Here is a 17,815-nt window from a genome sequence, read left to right on the forward strand (position 1 = left end):
GGTCGGCAAGGCCTTACCAGGCCTCACTCCCCAACACGACAGAATCAACAGCAGGGAAACTCGCACCTCTGAAGCCGCCAGAAGGAAAGAGGGGCGAAGGCCTTTCCTCCTTTCTTCTTATAGCCTGGCTTACGTAAAAATCATAGGGAATACCGGGTAAATCTGGGCACTTCCTTGGTTACAAACTGGTCACCAAGGAAGGCCTAGACTAAACTACCACAAATGTAAATTTGTTTCAACACAGAAGCAGAAAATGAGATGCAGGAATATTCTACTTAATATCTAGAAATACAACTATATTTTAACACACATTTTCATGGTTTTTTTAAAAGCAAAGTGCACAGCAGGGCTTTTCTGCAAACTGGTTACAGAAACACAGTCAAATTCATTCACTGTGCAGGATATATCTTTTTAATAGATCTAAACCTAACAGTTTTGGCTCTTGTTTGAGGCTGTAGTCAAATATACTTCCAACAGAATTTTAGAAAGTATCTCTCCTTTCTAGAAGGTTGAACAGGAAATGTTGCATTGTTGTTGATATTGGCAGCCTTGCTGACACTTTTCTGACAAAGCAGATGGCGGAAAAACAAATAGAATAAGAATGTTCTTTTTCTGTAATTCCAACCAAGATATCCATCGGAGGTGGAGAGTTTGGTCCCTACTGCTTTGGGTAAATGTGGAACTGGGAATGTGATAGAAATAGGGGTGGTTCTTCTCCTGAAAATTTCTTCTGAATAGCAAAATATAAATCCTCTGCGAACACATTCAGTGGGATTAGAGATGTAGAAAGAGATCTAAACAGATATAAATTTCTAGATGATTAGAGAAGATCTGCTCTAGCAAGGATACAGAATGTTCAGGGGAACCATTGAGTCTGAAGGTGTTGGAAAGTTTGGAAAAAATTATGTACTTTTTTTTATTCCATGAAAACATGCAAAGTAAGTTGGAAGGGACCTCAATGGGTCATCTAGCAAAACTTAATTCGGGAGTAGCACTACTTACGGTGTTCCCATGAGATTTTTGCTTGACTTGGCGTCTGGGAAAATTTCACACATTTTCTGCGCAATTTACTATGGTGTTTTATTAAGTTCCTCTTTAAAAGATTGGGAAAGGTTTAAAATTTGTTATGTATCTATTTCAAAAGTACTAAGAAATTATGTTCTTGCCGAGGTATCTTGTGCTTGACTTGTTCTAAATCAAATCGTACATGCCACACTGGAAAGGCAGTAACAACAAAGGGTTAAAATCTGTCATGGGAGAAGTGTTTCTTAGATATTTACAAGTTAAGTATAAGCTTGTTACCCTTGGCTCCCTTTATAGAAATAGGCACCTCTGAAGGATAATTAATCTTTCCTTTTCAGCCACTCAACCTTTGGGAGGTGGAAACTCGTGATTTCCTACAGTTATTTCCTTGAATAAAACCCTACCTCCACTTTCATCTTTTTGATGCTTGTTTTCCAGGAGTATGGATGTAATAAAGTGTGAGATGTTTGTGGAACAGGGAATTTTAAACACAAAAAAATTAATTAAGGGAAGCTTAAGGAAAGCAAGTTTCAAATTCAAGAGTATTTGCTGTTTAGAACATGTGCCTTAAGCTGTCAGGGAGCCAGAATGTTATAACATAATCTTTATGTTCCATCATAATTCAGTTTAATGTCAGATATAAAACATGCTCTATAAATTCTGTCTGAATAATACCAAAACCAGTACAGTTTTCTGGCAAATTGTCTCAGATGAGGGATTTGTTTGAAAACACTTCAAGCTCCTCATGAAAGGGGACTACATTTTCTTTTAGGAGCTACTTCCTTTGTCTGCAGCAAATTGTCCAAGACAATTTAGTTGAAAGAAAAATAAAACAGTCTGAAATATTTCTCTTTGAATTCTCTGTATATATAGGCCAATACATACTGTGTTTTAGATCCCGATTATCGTCTTTTTTTTTTTTTTTTTGTGGCTGAGTATATATCCTTCTGTTTTCAAGAAGACCAGTATATAATGCGACAAAGTTGTGCAGATTCACTCATTTCATGCTTTGATTTTCACATAGGAGGTTTCTTCTCTCACGTTTATATTTCTCCTATCACAGTGTAAAATGCCTAAAAAAAGAAAGCAGTTACTGAGATGGCCATCCTTCAGGTTTCTACTAAGGTTTTCTGTGCTACCTCAAATATTGCATGAGTATTTTTTTGCAAAATTGATTTTACCAAATCAAGCCAAACACTCTAAGAGGTCTACAGTAATTTGATCAGTGTCTTAAAATCCTGTCTATAGAGAGGACTTGTTTTAAAACAATTATGGGTTGTTATTTGGAGTTTCTTCAGTGCAGATTTGAGTTCATTAGAACATTTTTATTGCACATGAGTAAACTTATTCTCAAATGCTACCAGCCATACAAATCTAGAGGTCAAAGCTGTAAGCTATTTTACTTTCCAGGTATATGTTTAGCTTCACTTACTGATGCTAATATTATATAATTTGATTGTAACTACAGTAGTTTTATTTCTAGTAGAGTTCCAATCTTTATGCGCAGTCAATAATGTAAAATCATATGTATTTCAAATTTTGCTTCTGTCTTAGCTATTTGTTACCACCTACTTGTCTTATTACTTTCCATATTTCTTCAATCTCAAATTTAATACTATGATTTTTTTATTCACAAAATTAAATGATGATAACTAAAATAACTTATTCATTTAAATCATTCAAGATTGGATAATGTTTTCTTACATATCTCAAGCTTGTCTTGCATTTACCAATTTTTCCTTACCCAGGAAGATGCTTCCCATGTGGTGGTAGTATATTTTTTCTAACAGAGCGAAAAAAGAATTTAATAATACCAAGAAGAAAATTCCATAAACAAAGAAGAAGAGTAAAACATTTCACTAGTCTTTTCTCTGGATTTTCAATTATTTGTGCTTTATTTTATAATTTCTGGTATCATGATAATATGTCAAGTCTGCTCTTTGTTAAACTCTTGTGGCACAAGATGCTTTGAAAAAGTGGAGGTTGTTAATATTAGTGACAGAAAACAATTTTCAGGATGTAGCAGATTATACTACACCTGTTAGAATAGGCTGGGATAGGGGAGACAGAATGGCACAGAGTATTTCTTACCAGTTTTACAATTTTAGTCAATAACATTTAGAGAATAAAAATATTTTTCATGGCTCCTTGGCTCTACAGATGTTTAAAGACAAAGTGTAGCTGAAAATATTCATCAAATAATGTTCAGGAAATTATGTTTGCTGGTAGTTTTTCCAGCTAGATAAAGAAAACAAAAAAATTCTTGTGAATATGCTGAGTTTTGATGAAAAAAAATATTGCAAGATTAAAATGGAGTGCCTTTTACTGAGACTGAATTTAGCCTGATTTTAGGTGCCATGTTTACCTTATCTAATCATATTTTGACTATGTGCAATGTTAATTCATTGGTTTTTATACTTACAAGTCATGTTTTATCTCTGGTAATCTGGAAGTAACATATTCCTTGAGAATTCCTAAACTATAAGATATTTTCTCTAATGAAAGCACTGGTATGAAAAATATTTAGCCTTAGCTGCTACCACACACCAACAAAGTACCAGGAATAGACTGGAATTAAGCTATTTTGCAATGCCTGTGTGTTAACCCTGTTTACTTGCTAAGCTGCAGCCACACATGTGTGGGATGCCTTTTTCTTAAAGAACCAGTCCCAACACTCCCTCTGGCTGCAGTCTTCCTCAAACTATGAGCACCGTGGTGTGGGAGCAAATTTCAATGTGACTTCTAAGAAAAGCCAAAGAGAGAAGGGTGCTTGTAGGTTCCCATAGCTCTTTCACACACATTGAGGAATAATGACATTATAATGTATAATGTTTTAGAATTATAAACTCTAATGTACTCATATGACGCATATTCATATGAGGCATCACATATAATTTATGTGTAATAACTTCTTCTTGTATAAAACTCCCAGTTCCTTTGCTCTTTTATGTTTTAAGCAAATGTGATTGATGGGGATAATTATTTTGGAAGACAGAGCAGATGATAGTGGATTTGAGTATCAATGACAGAGTAGCTGAATAACTGCAGAATCCAGATAATTAATCTCAAGTATTTGGATCAAGTGTTACTGTGTGGAGCCTAAGCCTTTTACTCACATCACATACTAGAGTTCTGCTTTACAGAAAGCTGCCAATACTCCCCAGGTAGCTTTGCAATCATTTGAATCTAATCATATCAACTTCCTGTCAAATAAGGATTGTAACTGGAATCCTGGCTAGCATCTTACTCTCTGCTATAATTGTAAGCTCTCTATTAATACCAAGAATTAGTGAGTGTAAATACAGCAGTAGAAATTCTAGCCAAAACTCTGGAGTTGCTGTCTGGGTAGTTTCGATGTGCTCAGCAAGGACAGTTTGTGCATAGTTGTCTCCTATGCGGATAGCTGTTTTATCTCATCTTGGCAGCAAAATGATTCAGAGGGCAGTGCTGAGTTAATCTGCCAGGCCCAAGAGACCTAGTTTGGTGGAGTTTTGAAGCCTAGTTTTGAAGGCTATTAATTTATTCCTTACTGGCAGAGATTTCTGCTTTTTTTTTCTTCTTTTTTTTACACAATTACTATAAAGCCAATCAGTATGAGCTGATGGTCATGTTTTGAAGTGACAGTTTTCTCTCATCTGTTTTTCTGACCCTTGTGGAGACACCCCAGGATGCATTTGCTCCTCCAAAGGAAGCTGCTGCCTGTTGCCTCACTTCAAGACAGCAGACAGCTGCAGCTGGCTCATCACTCTCTCTGTAGGCAACTTTTACATTGTGTCAGATCTGCCTTTACATGGGGAGAATACTTGAATTGCAGAAGTATATCCCAGCATTTTAAGATACTGGTGTTTGTGATATGAAATACTAACTAGACATATTATTTTAAACCCATGAGTGTAACAACATATTTTCTGCTCACTCTCACATAGTTCTGATTTTCAGTGCCAGCTATGAATTTGACCATGTGTGAAAAAACTCTTTGTGACATTTTGGTAGACAGTGTTTTCACTTTCTTAATATGTATAGAGACTTGCAGTAAATCATGGATAGGGTACAGCCAGTAAGACTCTAATGGATAGTGCATAAAGATTAGGAGTCAGATGTGCCTGTAGGGTTTGAAAAGATATGTTTAGTGCAGCCCACAGAGCCCTGACACCAACATCGTGGCATGCTGCCCAGAGAGTGAAATCTAGTCCAACAGTAAATCACCAAAATTTGTTCTATTTGACATTGTGTTAAAGCAACAGTCTGCAAAAGCTAGGACCACCAACTATGTTGTTTCTGCTGCATATCTGCTGTAACCAAATCACTGCTGCTTTTTATAAGCTAAATGTTACTGAGATGACCGAGAGCACTATTTAGTAAGTACAGGCCTGTGCTGTTCATCACCCAACAATCTGTGCTTAATTTTCAGTACACCCTTATCTAGTTTCCTTGGGGAATGTTTTGACATATTGAAACCATATTTTGTTGCTTTTCACATCTTCACAGCCCTTCAACTCTTGCTATGAAATTTCTATACATCATTTCCAGTTACATAAAAAAAACACCTCACCCAAACCTTTAGACAAAGCATCATTTCAGCTTGCCCTAAACAAAAGGATTACAATGTAAAGAACATCTAATTATATTCCAAAAGTTTTCCACTGTTGGAGCCTATGTGATGTTGGACCAGACTTTCCTACTTTTAGTCATCTTAAGAAATATCATGCTTTTATACAGCTTGTAACATTTCAAACTCTTTTTGGTTTGTTTTCTTAGTGTGAAAAAGAGGACAAGATGGCAGTCTTTGAAGAATTCCAGTGACTCTCTAAAGAGTGTTAAGCATATAGCCAAATTTTTTGGGTGGGGCAGGAACAGTAATACTTTGCCTAGAAAACACTGTGCTGCTTAAAACTACAATCAGCAATAGTATCAGTTTAGGAAACCAGCTACCCATCAGATTTCTCCATGTTTCCTCTCCACACATTGTAAAGATACTGGAAATATAAAATTACAGAATCAGAGAATATGCTGAGTTGGAAGGGACCGACAAAGAACATTGAGTTCAACTCCTGGCCCTGTACACAGCCATCCCCAAAAGTCACATCATGTGCCTGGGAGTATCATCCAAATGCTTCTTAAACTCTGTCAGGCTTGGTGCTGTGACCACTTCCCTGAGGAGCCTGTTCCAGTGCCTGCCCACCCCCTGGGTGAAAAAACTTTTTCTAACCTATAACCTAAACCTCTCCTGGCACAACTTCAGGTGACTGACTATTCACCTTTGGATGGATAAGAGCCACATTATTACCTGAATAAAAAAGTTACCAAACCCCTCTTCTTCTTTGATGATATAATCATGTTTTTGAACAAGAGGAGTGGTCATCATAGCCTTACAGATCCCAGGGGACGGACAGATGCATTACAGGAGAGGTATTTTGACTGATGAGCTAGGTCCGTGGTAAACAGCAAGTAGACAAATGATCTGGAAATAGTGTTATATGGCATCATCCATTAACATCAACCTAAAGTTAAGTGGTTTTTTTATAGTGCAATGTTGAATTCTTCCTTCTTTTTAAAACAAAAACAAAAAAAAATTATAAAGTAATTGATTTCTGTAGTAGATTTCTATTTTAAAAGACACTCAGAGCAGTCACACAAGCACAGACAGCACTAAAGTCCTCATCCTGCTCCACTCTTTTGCAGACCATGATGGAGGACCATTAGTGAAAACACATATACATATTCATATATGTGTGTGTGTATGCACCTCCTCCAAGCTGCAGTCTGATTCTGGGTGCTGCACTCATCATCCATATGTGTACACCTAATAGACACCCTTCATCCAGGAAAAGAGCTAGAAAGGAATTTTATAAGAAAATGGGAGAGACTGTGCTGACCTGGCATAGACCATGACCAGACAAATGTATCAATTGGTAGCTGTTTACATACATCTAGCCCTTTTTCATCTCCTTTCTCTTCTGTTTTCCTACACTTGTTCCTTCCCAAATCATCTAGATCCCTCCCTTTCTGCAGCTTTAGGTCCTCCTCTGGTGAGATAACTTGATGGATCCTGCAATGGGCCTGACAGGGTATTAGTTAGGTTTCCTGTTCCCCCCCACCTTCATCTATCTGTACTCCTTTCTGGGCATGTAAACAAGCTTTTTATCACATAACCTAACATATCAATTGATGGTGTGCTAGAGGTCCAAAAATTATGAAATTTCAAGAAAAAATTGTGTAGTATTGCAACACAGAAATAATGCCTCTTTGTGAAACATTCGTAGGAGACCACTGTCTTACTGGGATGACGAGTCGAGACTAGAAATGTTGGCTACATTCTCAATGCACATCAGCAGGTGTGGGCAAACCTGTGTGTGTGGTAATAAAAGGTGACTTGTCACAGTGTTTGCCAGTAGGTCTCTCAGGTTCTGAGAATTGTTCCAGCTTAGGAAATGAATCTGAACAATTTGGGCTCTCTGCACTCTGCCTTCCCTGCAGCCACAGAATGGGGTACTGTTATCCTTTCAGACTTTCAGATCTCTGCTGGATATTCGCTTTACTGGCTGCCTTGGTTCCCATTCAGTCTGACACTCTCCTGGATGGGCCAAGTTCTCCAAGAGTTGGTGTGTTTTCCCTAAAAGTGGTCCAGATTGTTGGGTAGATAGGAATGTAATAGGTCAGTGCTTAAGGCTCTCAGTAATCACAGCAGGTTTTGCACACCTGTACCTGACCACAGGAGAGTATTTTGAGAAAGCCAGCAATACAGGGTTGGATTCTGCAGAGATTTGCTACTTCCCAGGCAGTAACCATTGAAACATTGAAGAGACGGAGTTAATTGGTGAAGACTCTGGGATGAAGATGGTAACCAAAGAAGTGAAGGTCCAATTGTTTTGGGAAGCCTGAGCTTTAATAAGCTCATCTTGTTAGCTTTTAACATCACTGAAAAGTGAAGGACTCCTGTCTCTATCTAGCAGCTTGCTGTACCATACCTCTGAAATATGTGTCTCCCTTAAAAAGTAAAACCAGAATATATTAAATATTTTTGACATTGTAGACCATGTATTTCGATACCATCCATGCTACTGGAGGGCACCAATGTAATTTTTGCTCCTGGAACAACTATTCTTTCATTCACTTGAAAGGGAGCTTTTATGAGATTTTTTCACGTACTTCATACTAATTTTTCTCAAAGGACATAAATCATTCAAAGATAATTCCAGATAAATCATTCAAAGAACTTTGGTTGTAGGCTACTGTTGGCTCTTCCTGGAACAGTGTTGCTACAACACATCATGCAGACCCTCAGGATATTTTCATGCACTCACTGTACGCAAAGACCTTTATTTAGCCTTTAGAAAGCCACTTGCACAATTCTGCAACCAAGATCTGAATATATATGTCTCAATAGCTTTTATTTGCATAAAGCACGTGTGTATACAGAACAGGTTTTGTAGCAAAATAAGTCAATAGAAAATATTTGCAGATATCTCTCAAACCAGCAAAAGTTATCACTAGAAATCAGCACCCACTTTTTAATGAGATCCATTTATTTGTCAGAGCTGCTAGTAAAATGTCACAAAAATATCTGTGAGATTGCTCAGCTGACTTGGCAACTCATTTGAGCTGGTTAGAGGGGAAATTTTAGCTACCACCAAGTGTGATGCAACATGAACACCTTTAGGGTTCTAATCCTTGTGCTTGTTTGCTTAGTGAAAAAGTTTCTACCAGCTGGGATGACTGCTCTTTCAGTGCCTAAATCAAACATACCTAAAGGCCTCAAGATGAGAAAAATAAATATTTGAAAAAAACCCCTGTGTGTTTGCAAGGTTCGCCTTATCCTGGTTCCTCTCTCACACTTTCATTTTCCCCTTCAGAAACTTAAAAGGAATAGAGAGAGATCCTGGACACCTAAAACCAATACTAAAGAGGCTAGTAGGTAGGGCTTATGTGTTGTGGGAGGAGATTATAAGCAAGAACAGGGTAGCCTTTCAAGGGTGTTTCAACCTCTATACATGTTTGACTGCTTTATGCTCATCCTGTTTGGTACAAAGAGCCAAAATTAAAGTAAACCAGAAGGGCGAAAATTTGCAGTTTACTGCATTGAATAAAAAGGTTTAACAAACACTGTCTATTTATTCCTTGCTTGGAGAAAAAGGTAGGTCTTTTATAAAATTTCTTAAATTCTATTTTCACTGAAAGCAAGAATAGTAAAACTCAACAACCTTTGTCTCACAATGTTTAGTTAATTGTTAGGAGTGTTTATATGCAGTAAAAAAAGCAGAGATACTTGCAATCTTGCATTTCTTGCTGCTATTGTTAATTTGACAGCATTGTTATTGAAACACAGATGCAGAAGGGATCTATTTGGGTCATTGGGTCTGACTCGCTGCTCTTGCAGCCAACGTCAGTATATACATATAATCCCCTCCATAAAAACTGAGGAAAATCTAAGTAGCTGGGAGTAGTCAGACTAAAAACCTATCCAAAGTTTTTCTTTAGAATTTTAATGCTGTAATTGTTACAGACCTTTATCTAATTTGCAAGTTAATTTTTTCTTTATCTTTTCCTACTAGATAGTAATGTATTAATATTTACTGTGAAAGGATTAAATTAACAGAGGGATATTGTAACAATTTGTGAATCCAGTTAAATTCTCCAGAGCAGAGCATACTGTGCCAATACAAATATTTGCATGGTACTAAAAATTAATGTATGTGGAAGAACATAAATCAAGTAATTCACTGTGAATTTTTAAAACTTCCACGACTTTCACATCTCGCTCAAGGAATGTAAAAAATACATTGGTAGTAATCTCTGAAAGTGCAACCAGACACATTGTTCAAGTGCTATAGGTTATATTTTAAAAACCATAGTGATAGAAATTACTATTTTTTTGCTATTTTCATTCATGAAAAGCCAGTGTAAAATTATTATTTTTATAGAGGCTTGGAAATTAACTGTAAATAGTTTTGAAAGATTGGAAATACATAAACATGCACATATGAGAGCCTGCTCACCCTGTGATGTGGCAATGGCCAAGTCCTGCACAGACTGTGCCTCTTTCACAAACCATGCGGGCACAGTAGGACAGGGAATTTCTCATCTGTGAGGGTAGGCACTTCTGCAGGCTTGTAGGGAAGATATCTATCTTGATTTCTGAAAGCAATATGGTAGTCCCGAAATACAGGCTAGACTTTCTCTGAGGGGTTCCTTAACCTTTTTTTTTCCCTAACTCAGGGAAAGTCAGTCATGGGATTTGCTGGAGTTTATCCATCGCACTTCGGCTCTCACGTTGTGCAGGGGCAATTGATACCTTACCTTGCGCACTGATGTATCTACCAAGACAACAAAAATATTGCAGAAGACTGATTTCTCTCCTAGAGTCTCTTTGCAACTGACTGACTGTCAGAAAGGGAGATGTGGGACAGATTTGAACTGATTTTTTCAACATTTGGAAAGCAGGTTATGGAATGATGACACGCTTCACTTTTGGATAAAGAAATAAATGTGATACATGTTTTAAAAGTGGAGAGACTGCTCAGATAATTGACAAGTCTGACCTCTGGGACTGCCATCCACTTTAAACAGTTTCCTATTTTGTAACAGCTCACGTATATTTTTATGTTCATTAGGTATTCAGAGAGTGCCTTCTTTTCTGCAAGTAGCGGAGAACAGCAAAGAGCGGAGGATCCGAGACACAGAATACACTTGTGATGCAAGATGAATTCCTGAGGCAGGAGATTTGCAGGGACGAATAATGAGTATTACTCACTAAGATCACTAAGGTAATCTGTCTTGTTTTACTCTGCAAAGTACTGTAGAAGTATTCCATTGGGATTTCTTGTTTGTTCATCTTAGTTATTTCCAGGTTGGAATTAATGAAGTTCAGCACTTTAAAGCTTTGGCTTTTCTTCACCACCACAGCTTTAATCCCACAAAATATGTTATGAAAGCCAGGCAGGTTCCTTTTCCAACTCTTTTATTATGATTATCACTGAAGTCTATGGCACAATTCCCAATCTACCCTTGTTCGATGTCCCTGATCTGTATCAAGTAGCAGAGATTTAACTGTTTATCTCCAAAGGAACTATGGTGTGTGCATCTGTAGGTGTATTTTGAGAGCCTGATTAAGAAATGGAATTCTCCTGTCTCTGAGCAAAAGGATTCTCAACTGAGTGAGTTGTGGCTAAACTTGTAAACCCAGGGAATTTGGTCTAGGGCTTTGAAGAGTGATACAGTTTCCATAAAGTTGGTGGTAGAATGCTGCAAGTTTTGTGATTGGATAATGTAAAAATTCTTTGTCAGCATTAAGGAAGACATAAGCATTTGAAAGTGAATAAGCTGATTTAAACACTTGGGTGTTTATGGATGACCTCAAATGATTTAACACAGGAAAATGTAATTTGAGGAAAATATAACTCCAGATGCTTGAGACACCATATTCAGTTGTGCTTCAAAGTCTAGATGTCTCTGTGAGCTACTGTGATACTGAAAAGCTCAGTAATAGAGCTCGATTATTCATATTTCAACTGACACTAGCCTTCAGAGAAGAATAATTTTCAGAGGAAATTATCTAAAACCTTCACAGTGTTAAAGGCAAAATAGATAAAAAAATCTACATAAGAAAAAACAGCAGGAGAAGAAATACATGCCTTTGTAAAGGTGTTATAATGCTGTGCAAGATCCTCTTTGTACTTCACAGTTACATTTGCAGACAAGTGGAAATATTTACACTCAATGAAAGCCACAGTGTGTGCAGATAATTTCTTTCCTGTTTTTAAGAGTAACTGTCTAGAATACTTGAACACGATTTTGAGTCTGTCTATATTGTCCTCTGGTGAATAAAAGGAGAGTATTCAGCTGTAAGTCCTGGCCCTATACTGCTGAGTCTGCAATAAAAACCTCTTTGGATCAGGGGATAAGAAGAGCTACATTCTGTTGGAGTTATCACAAGTTCTGAATGGCCTTGATAAACAGCACAAAGACAGAAGTGCTTCCCTACTGAGATACAAGCAGTGTCCTTGTTATAAGGTCTTGTACACAGTAATGCCAAGCCCTGATTTTAATTGCATGTTTCCAGTTGCTATTTTAGTAGAGATATTAGTGAAGGATAATGTTTGAAGAACTTCTGTATATATCCATTTCACTTATATATCTTGTCTGTAAATATTTAAAATTTTTAGAACCCACATTTAATCCTCTCAAAACTAGAAAGAGATAGCATTGAGTTTAACAAAAAGGAAATTATATATCTTCTGGAATATTTACTTTTCTGAAAAAGCTTCTTGACCTTTAACTCCTGTCATCTTAGCTCTGCTTTCAATATGATATTTTATTTTTCAGCAAGTATTATATATTTTTGGTGCAGTAGTGCCTCAAAGCCTCAATCACACTTCTGTTTATGAGCACACCTCATACCTGCAGTGTGAGAACTTCTGAGGAGCATCCTGTGCTCTGAAAAGACAAGGTAACCAGGTAAAAAAAAAAAAATCTTTCAACGCTTACTGTGGAACCAGAGGACAGCCTGATGAAGTGAATTGCTCAAGTTCAAATGAGAAGGCTATGGGAGAATTTGGATTTTGTGAGTCCCAGACTACCAGCTTAACCACAGATTTACCTTTTCGCTGAATATAGGCACTGCAAAGACATGTTTAACCTGTGAATCTTGAACTTTTGGGACTGAGTCCAGATGCAAGTTCCATGCTGGGGCTGTAGCACATCACTGGTAGTGGAACTGTGCTGATGCTGGTCTGATGACCTCTCTGAAACACTAGCTGTGGGATGAAGGGTCTTCGTAGAAACAACTTGGCTGCTAGGCTGGCGTTGCTTGGACTCCTCCAAGGCTGCAATTCCCTCAGCCCAGTGCTGTCCTGCACTAGAGAAGTGAGACTCTTGGCAGAGCGATTCTCATTCACTGCCTCTGGACTATCCTAATCCTTACTTGCCCAGTCTAGAGGCCCTCTGTCCTGTGTGGAGTTGGTACATAGGTCACAGGGCTGGAAGTATGTCAGTGCCTGCACTAGGCTGGATTAAATATCTGGTGTTATCTATTAAAGGAAAAACAACTTCTGCATCATTTCATATGTTCTCTGGGGGTGGTTCTTTAAACATTACAGAGAATTGCTGTATGTCTACCTCAGTTTCCTATTGCTTTGTAGGTCCACATACTGGACGTTTCCCAACAGCTTACTTTCACCATGCAATGCACTTGACTTCTTGTTTATTGTTCTGTTGTATCTTCATTTCAACTTTATGGGAAGGCTCTGTCCCTCTCCCACCTTCATACAGCTTTTCTACTGGTAGCTTTTTATTGATGTCCTGATCATTTAGCTACTGTACCATGTAACAAGAAAATAACATTTAGGCATGAAGTCCTACAGTCTGCAACTAACTCTTTTCATCCAGCAAACAAAACTTCCACTACTATTGTCCACTCGGGAGGGAGCCTCAAAGACATCCAGTGAGGACAGCTCTGTCTGCAGTGATGGGGATATGCAGGGCTGTAAAGGAGTAAGATTCAGGATGGGAACAGTTCCAGGCATGGAGGAAGATATACAGCAATTGACAGGACTTTATTATATGGACTTTACAGTTTTTATGTGTTTATATACACACTGTATGTTGCCCCTCTATTTATATTTCCCGGGCGTGCCCAGGCATCCCTGCTTCCCGGCTCCCCCGCTTCCCTCTCTGATTGGCCGGAGAAGCTGCAGAGAGGACACAGCCACCGTTCGCCCTTTCCTTCCCCGGCTCCTCCCACGTTCCTCCCCCTTTTGCCTGTGTCCCTATCCCGATTTGTTCTCCCGTTTGTCTGTCTCATGCTCCACCCCATGTTCTGGCCCTTTCCCCGCCTGAACTGATAAAATATCAATAAAGCATTCTGTCTGCACCCCTACCTTGTCTCTGGCCCCATCCGTGCTGTGTCATGGCCCCATCCCCCCTCGGACCGTGGCACAGGGCTGCAGAAAGGCCTGATAACAACATCTTGCCCTGTGCACCCACTAGTGAAACTGAATCTGACAATTGCACGTGTATATGTTGGTAAATCACGATGGGAATTAGATGAAGATTCTTGTTTTGCACATTTGTTTTCTTCCCGACCAGTATCTGCTCTTCTGGTTGCACTGCTGAGGTGCTTCAGCTTGGCTTTAGATGATGAAAGAGTCAGAGATTGCATGAAACAGCTATTCTGCTTTGAGCTCCCTGTCACTGAATGGACTATTGTGGAGGAACCTATGTCCACGGGAAGAGTGTTTTAAGATCCCATCTGTATAGCTTAGGCTGAACTCTGATTTAAAATTGGCTCTTAGCACAACACAAGTCCAAAAATAGATTAAGTATATTTATTCATACTTTAGCTGAAGTTAACATGTCCAAACCATCTTTGTTATAAAAGCATAACAAAAACTGTATTTCATTTGCTGCATACTGTTGCCTATCTAAGTGCAATTGATTTCTGGTTTACAAAAACAAAACTAAACAAAAAAACTAATAAGAGCCAGTATCAACACAATTGTCCTAATGCAACATGTTCATAGCAAGGAATCAATTAAAAAGTAATGTCAGAGAGAATACGCTGAAAACTTTTTTCCCTGTGAGTTTAGTAGTAATTTAAGCTGCAGTAAAAATAGATTAGTCTTGCTTCATTTACATTCAAGCATCTTCTAGTGAGAAATTTCTTCCATTTTTTTTTCTTTTCTTTTTTCATTTTTTTTTTCCCTGCATTTTCCTCAGTTTGGGTTATTAAGCTTTCTGGACAGAAGCTTCAAAGTCATCAATCTGAAAAACATACTATTGAAGTAACTGTTAAATCCCACTGCTTTACCACTGTAGATTCTGTAGACTCTGTAGAACTGAGATTCCAGCTGCAACTGTATTCCAGTCTCACTGGAGGGAATACATATTGAAGTAGGGTGGAAGGGTAGATGAAGAGAAAGACAGCTTTTGTGCTGTGTGGTTTATTGGCTTCAGAGCTTTTCAGATGACATTTAAAAAAAAAAATCATCTTTGGTTTCCAGGTGCTTTAATTTTTTGTTTCTTAAACAGGGGAAATCTACAATATTTCTGAAAGTGGTCTGAAAATGCTGAAGAAAAGAGGGAGGGAGAAAGGGAGACTATGGCTTATCTTATAAATACACTTCAAGTTGATGTTTTAGCACATACTCAAATCTATAGGTCAATTCTAAGCCTTTAGCATTTATTATTTAGCCTTTAGTATTTAAACACTTTGCTTTTTCTGAACCATAGTACTCTGAGTATTGTAATCAGCTCAACTAATCTGAACTTAAAATTCTTTTTTGATCTCATAAAATCAGTTCTCAAGAAATGCTAGAATGCAGAGCACAGGTGAAGACTGTGATCAAAAACTACTATGAAAGGATATGAAGATTGTTAAAATTCATGTCATGCTTTATGAAAGGTGTAAAACATAACAAAACAAACAACTCTACCACCAAGCCTGTTCCATTTGTTTTAAATAAAGTACCTATTTTTGAGATAGACTACAATATTGAGTGTCCTCACAAGTGTGGCTTCCTTCTAAGTTAATTTCTGTTGTTACAATATGAAGGTATGTATGTTAAATTCTGCATTTGTTTCCAGACATGAGGATTTCTTCCCCTTGGAATTACAGGGAAAGCAAAGATTGATTTTGCCCCTTAATGGAGCCACTGTCACTGTGTGCTCTGCAGTCCATGCACTGCAGCTGTGAAGAGCATTGCCACCCCACTCTAACATGTGTTTCACTATGACCTCATCTGATCCTGATTTTAGAAGGGAAAAAACTGTGTTACTTTCTGTAAATGCAACTCACTGTGTGTAGAGAGGAATTTACCCTGCCATGGCAATACAACAGATGCAAATAATTCAAATGTTTTCCCGTGACAAACTTGTTCACTACATCGTTGGACTGGATTCCACTCAGAGAGAGCCATGTTGGCTTTCTAAAAGATGTCAAACATGCTATTTCTGCTAGCAGTTCTGGTTGTAGAGGTTTTGAGGCAGATATCTCGTAATCTAATTCATGTCAATTAGTTGTCAGTCCAGACAAAAACCCTCTTATTCAGTTTGTGTAACTAGCTCCCAATAAATCTTTCTTGTGCCCTATCAGCACATGTGGTAACATTTTTTTCTCCAGTCCTCATTTTGTAGCTTTTATCAACAGCTAAGAGATCAAGAGTAATGTAATAAAGAGTAAATGAGTGAGGCTGAGTAATTACACACATCTATCTTTTAACTAATATTTAGGGAAGCTTTTTTGTCAGTATGAGCATATACCACTTAACTCTCTATTCAGGAAAATAGATCAAAGTGAAGATGACATGTTTCTCCATGGTATTAAGATAATGGGTGAAGAAGTTTGCAGGGACACAAAAATAAAAAAAGAATGGAAACTTAATTTCTTAGAGCTGAATTTGCCTCATTTGGTGGTGGTGTGTGGCTTGCCTGGGGTCTTTCTCATCAGTGAGTCTGGAGGTTTATTGCTGGGGAAAGCTCTGGATGCCTAGATTTTCTAACTGAGTTGGTGGCCTTTGATCATTACTGTAGCTACCATAGGGCCAGGATGACCTAACTGAAAAGAGCTTTAAAATGAAACATCTTACAAAGAAGTGTGAACAAGTGAAGTACACCTAACAAGCCAGTGTTGTGGGAGAGTTAAGGCAAAAGAACTTTGAAAAGTTTATTTGAGCTAGGGAAGGTTGAACCACCAACCCCCAAAAGAAAGCCTCAGTTCACTGCTAGTTTTGCCTTTTTTGGCATGTGTGGAGTCTGTTCTCACATGGGAACTTTGAGCCTGGATGGTTTTGGTCAAGTCCTGGCCTCTACTAGAAAGAAATATGTCACAGGTAGTGAAAAACAGGAATGAGTCACCTGCCAAACAGCCTCTGCAGTCCACACAACATGTGGTCATACAAAAGCCTCACATGAGCCACTGAAGAACAGTTACCAAGAGCTACTTTGGTTGCACTTTACACTGGTAATTCCTGTGAACTGTAACGGCTCTGAGTGAGGATCTGGGGATGATCTGAAAGAGATCAGGCCACTCATTCCTGTCTTCCTAGCTGCAGATAAAAATCAGATATGAATCAATATATCCTGAAGGTGAAGAGTTGTTTAAGTAATATTAAGAGGTTGTTGCTGTGATGTTATTGAGATGCCCTCAGATATGGAACGATGTTTCATATGGATGTTGAATGCAGACAAAATTAATTTTACAAATACCATCTGAGTGACTAACTCATGAGAAAACTTTAGATTCAGATTGACGCATGTTGACGTAGCAGAAAAGACAGAAGTGTCAGCAGGGTAACACTATCTAAAAGGTTGCTTAGCAAAGAAAATAAACCGTCATGTATGCACTCTAAGGGCAGGACAAGTACTAATAGTTACTTATTTAGCTAAGTTTTCAATGGCTGAATCAGCTCTGTAACCTGATAGTCTGAAGACAGCAAAAATTTCTTCTTATGTTTAAAACTTCCCGTTGATTTACAGGACAGTTTTCTAAGAGAAATAATCACATTAAACTCAATGTAAATGTCATGGTATAACAACTAAGTCCACAGTAACTTTAAATAATGCTTTAAACTAGTCTATTTCCATTCTGAATAGCTTTGAAGATGTAATTTATTTTATCAGTTCTGACATGTATAAAATAATTATAATATTTCTCTCCTCTATTGGGAGTAATTATCAGACTCCTCTATAAAGTATAACCCATGCACAGCTCTACTTGTATAATCACAGTTATCCTGTCATCAGAATAAACAAACCACTTGTGTATATGTTTATTGGTGAGAAATTTGTACAACTGTTG

General features: G+C 37.9%; 1 long non-coding RNA gene across 1 annotated transcript; it reads left to right on the forward strand.

Moving 5' to 3' along the window:
- Nucleotides 1-627: 627 nt before the first annotated feature.
- Nucleotides 628-13,586, forward strand: LOC116784530. The gene is made up of 3 exons (XR_004356113.1): nt 628-670; nt 10,635-10,787; nt 12,346-13,586. It is a non-coding gene; the product is annotated as an uncharacterized LOC116784530 (long non-coding RNA).
- The last annotated feature ends 4,229 nt before the right edge of the window (nt 13,587-17,815 follow it).

Source organism: Chiroxiphia lanceolata, chromosome 3 (assembly GCF_009829145.1).
Source record: "Chiroxiphia lanceolata isolate bChiLan1 chromosome 3, bChiLan1.pri, whole genome shotgun sequence".
Taxonomy (NCBI): Eukaryota; Metazoa; Chordata; class Aves; order Passeriformes; family Pipridae; genus Chiroxiphia; species Chiroxiphia lanceolata.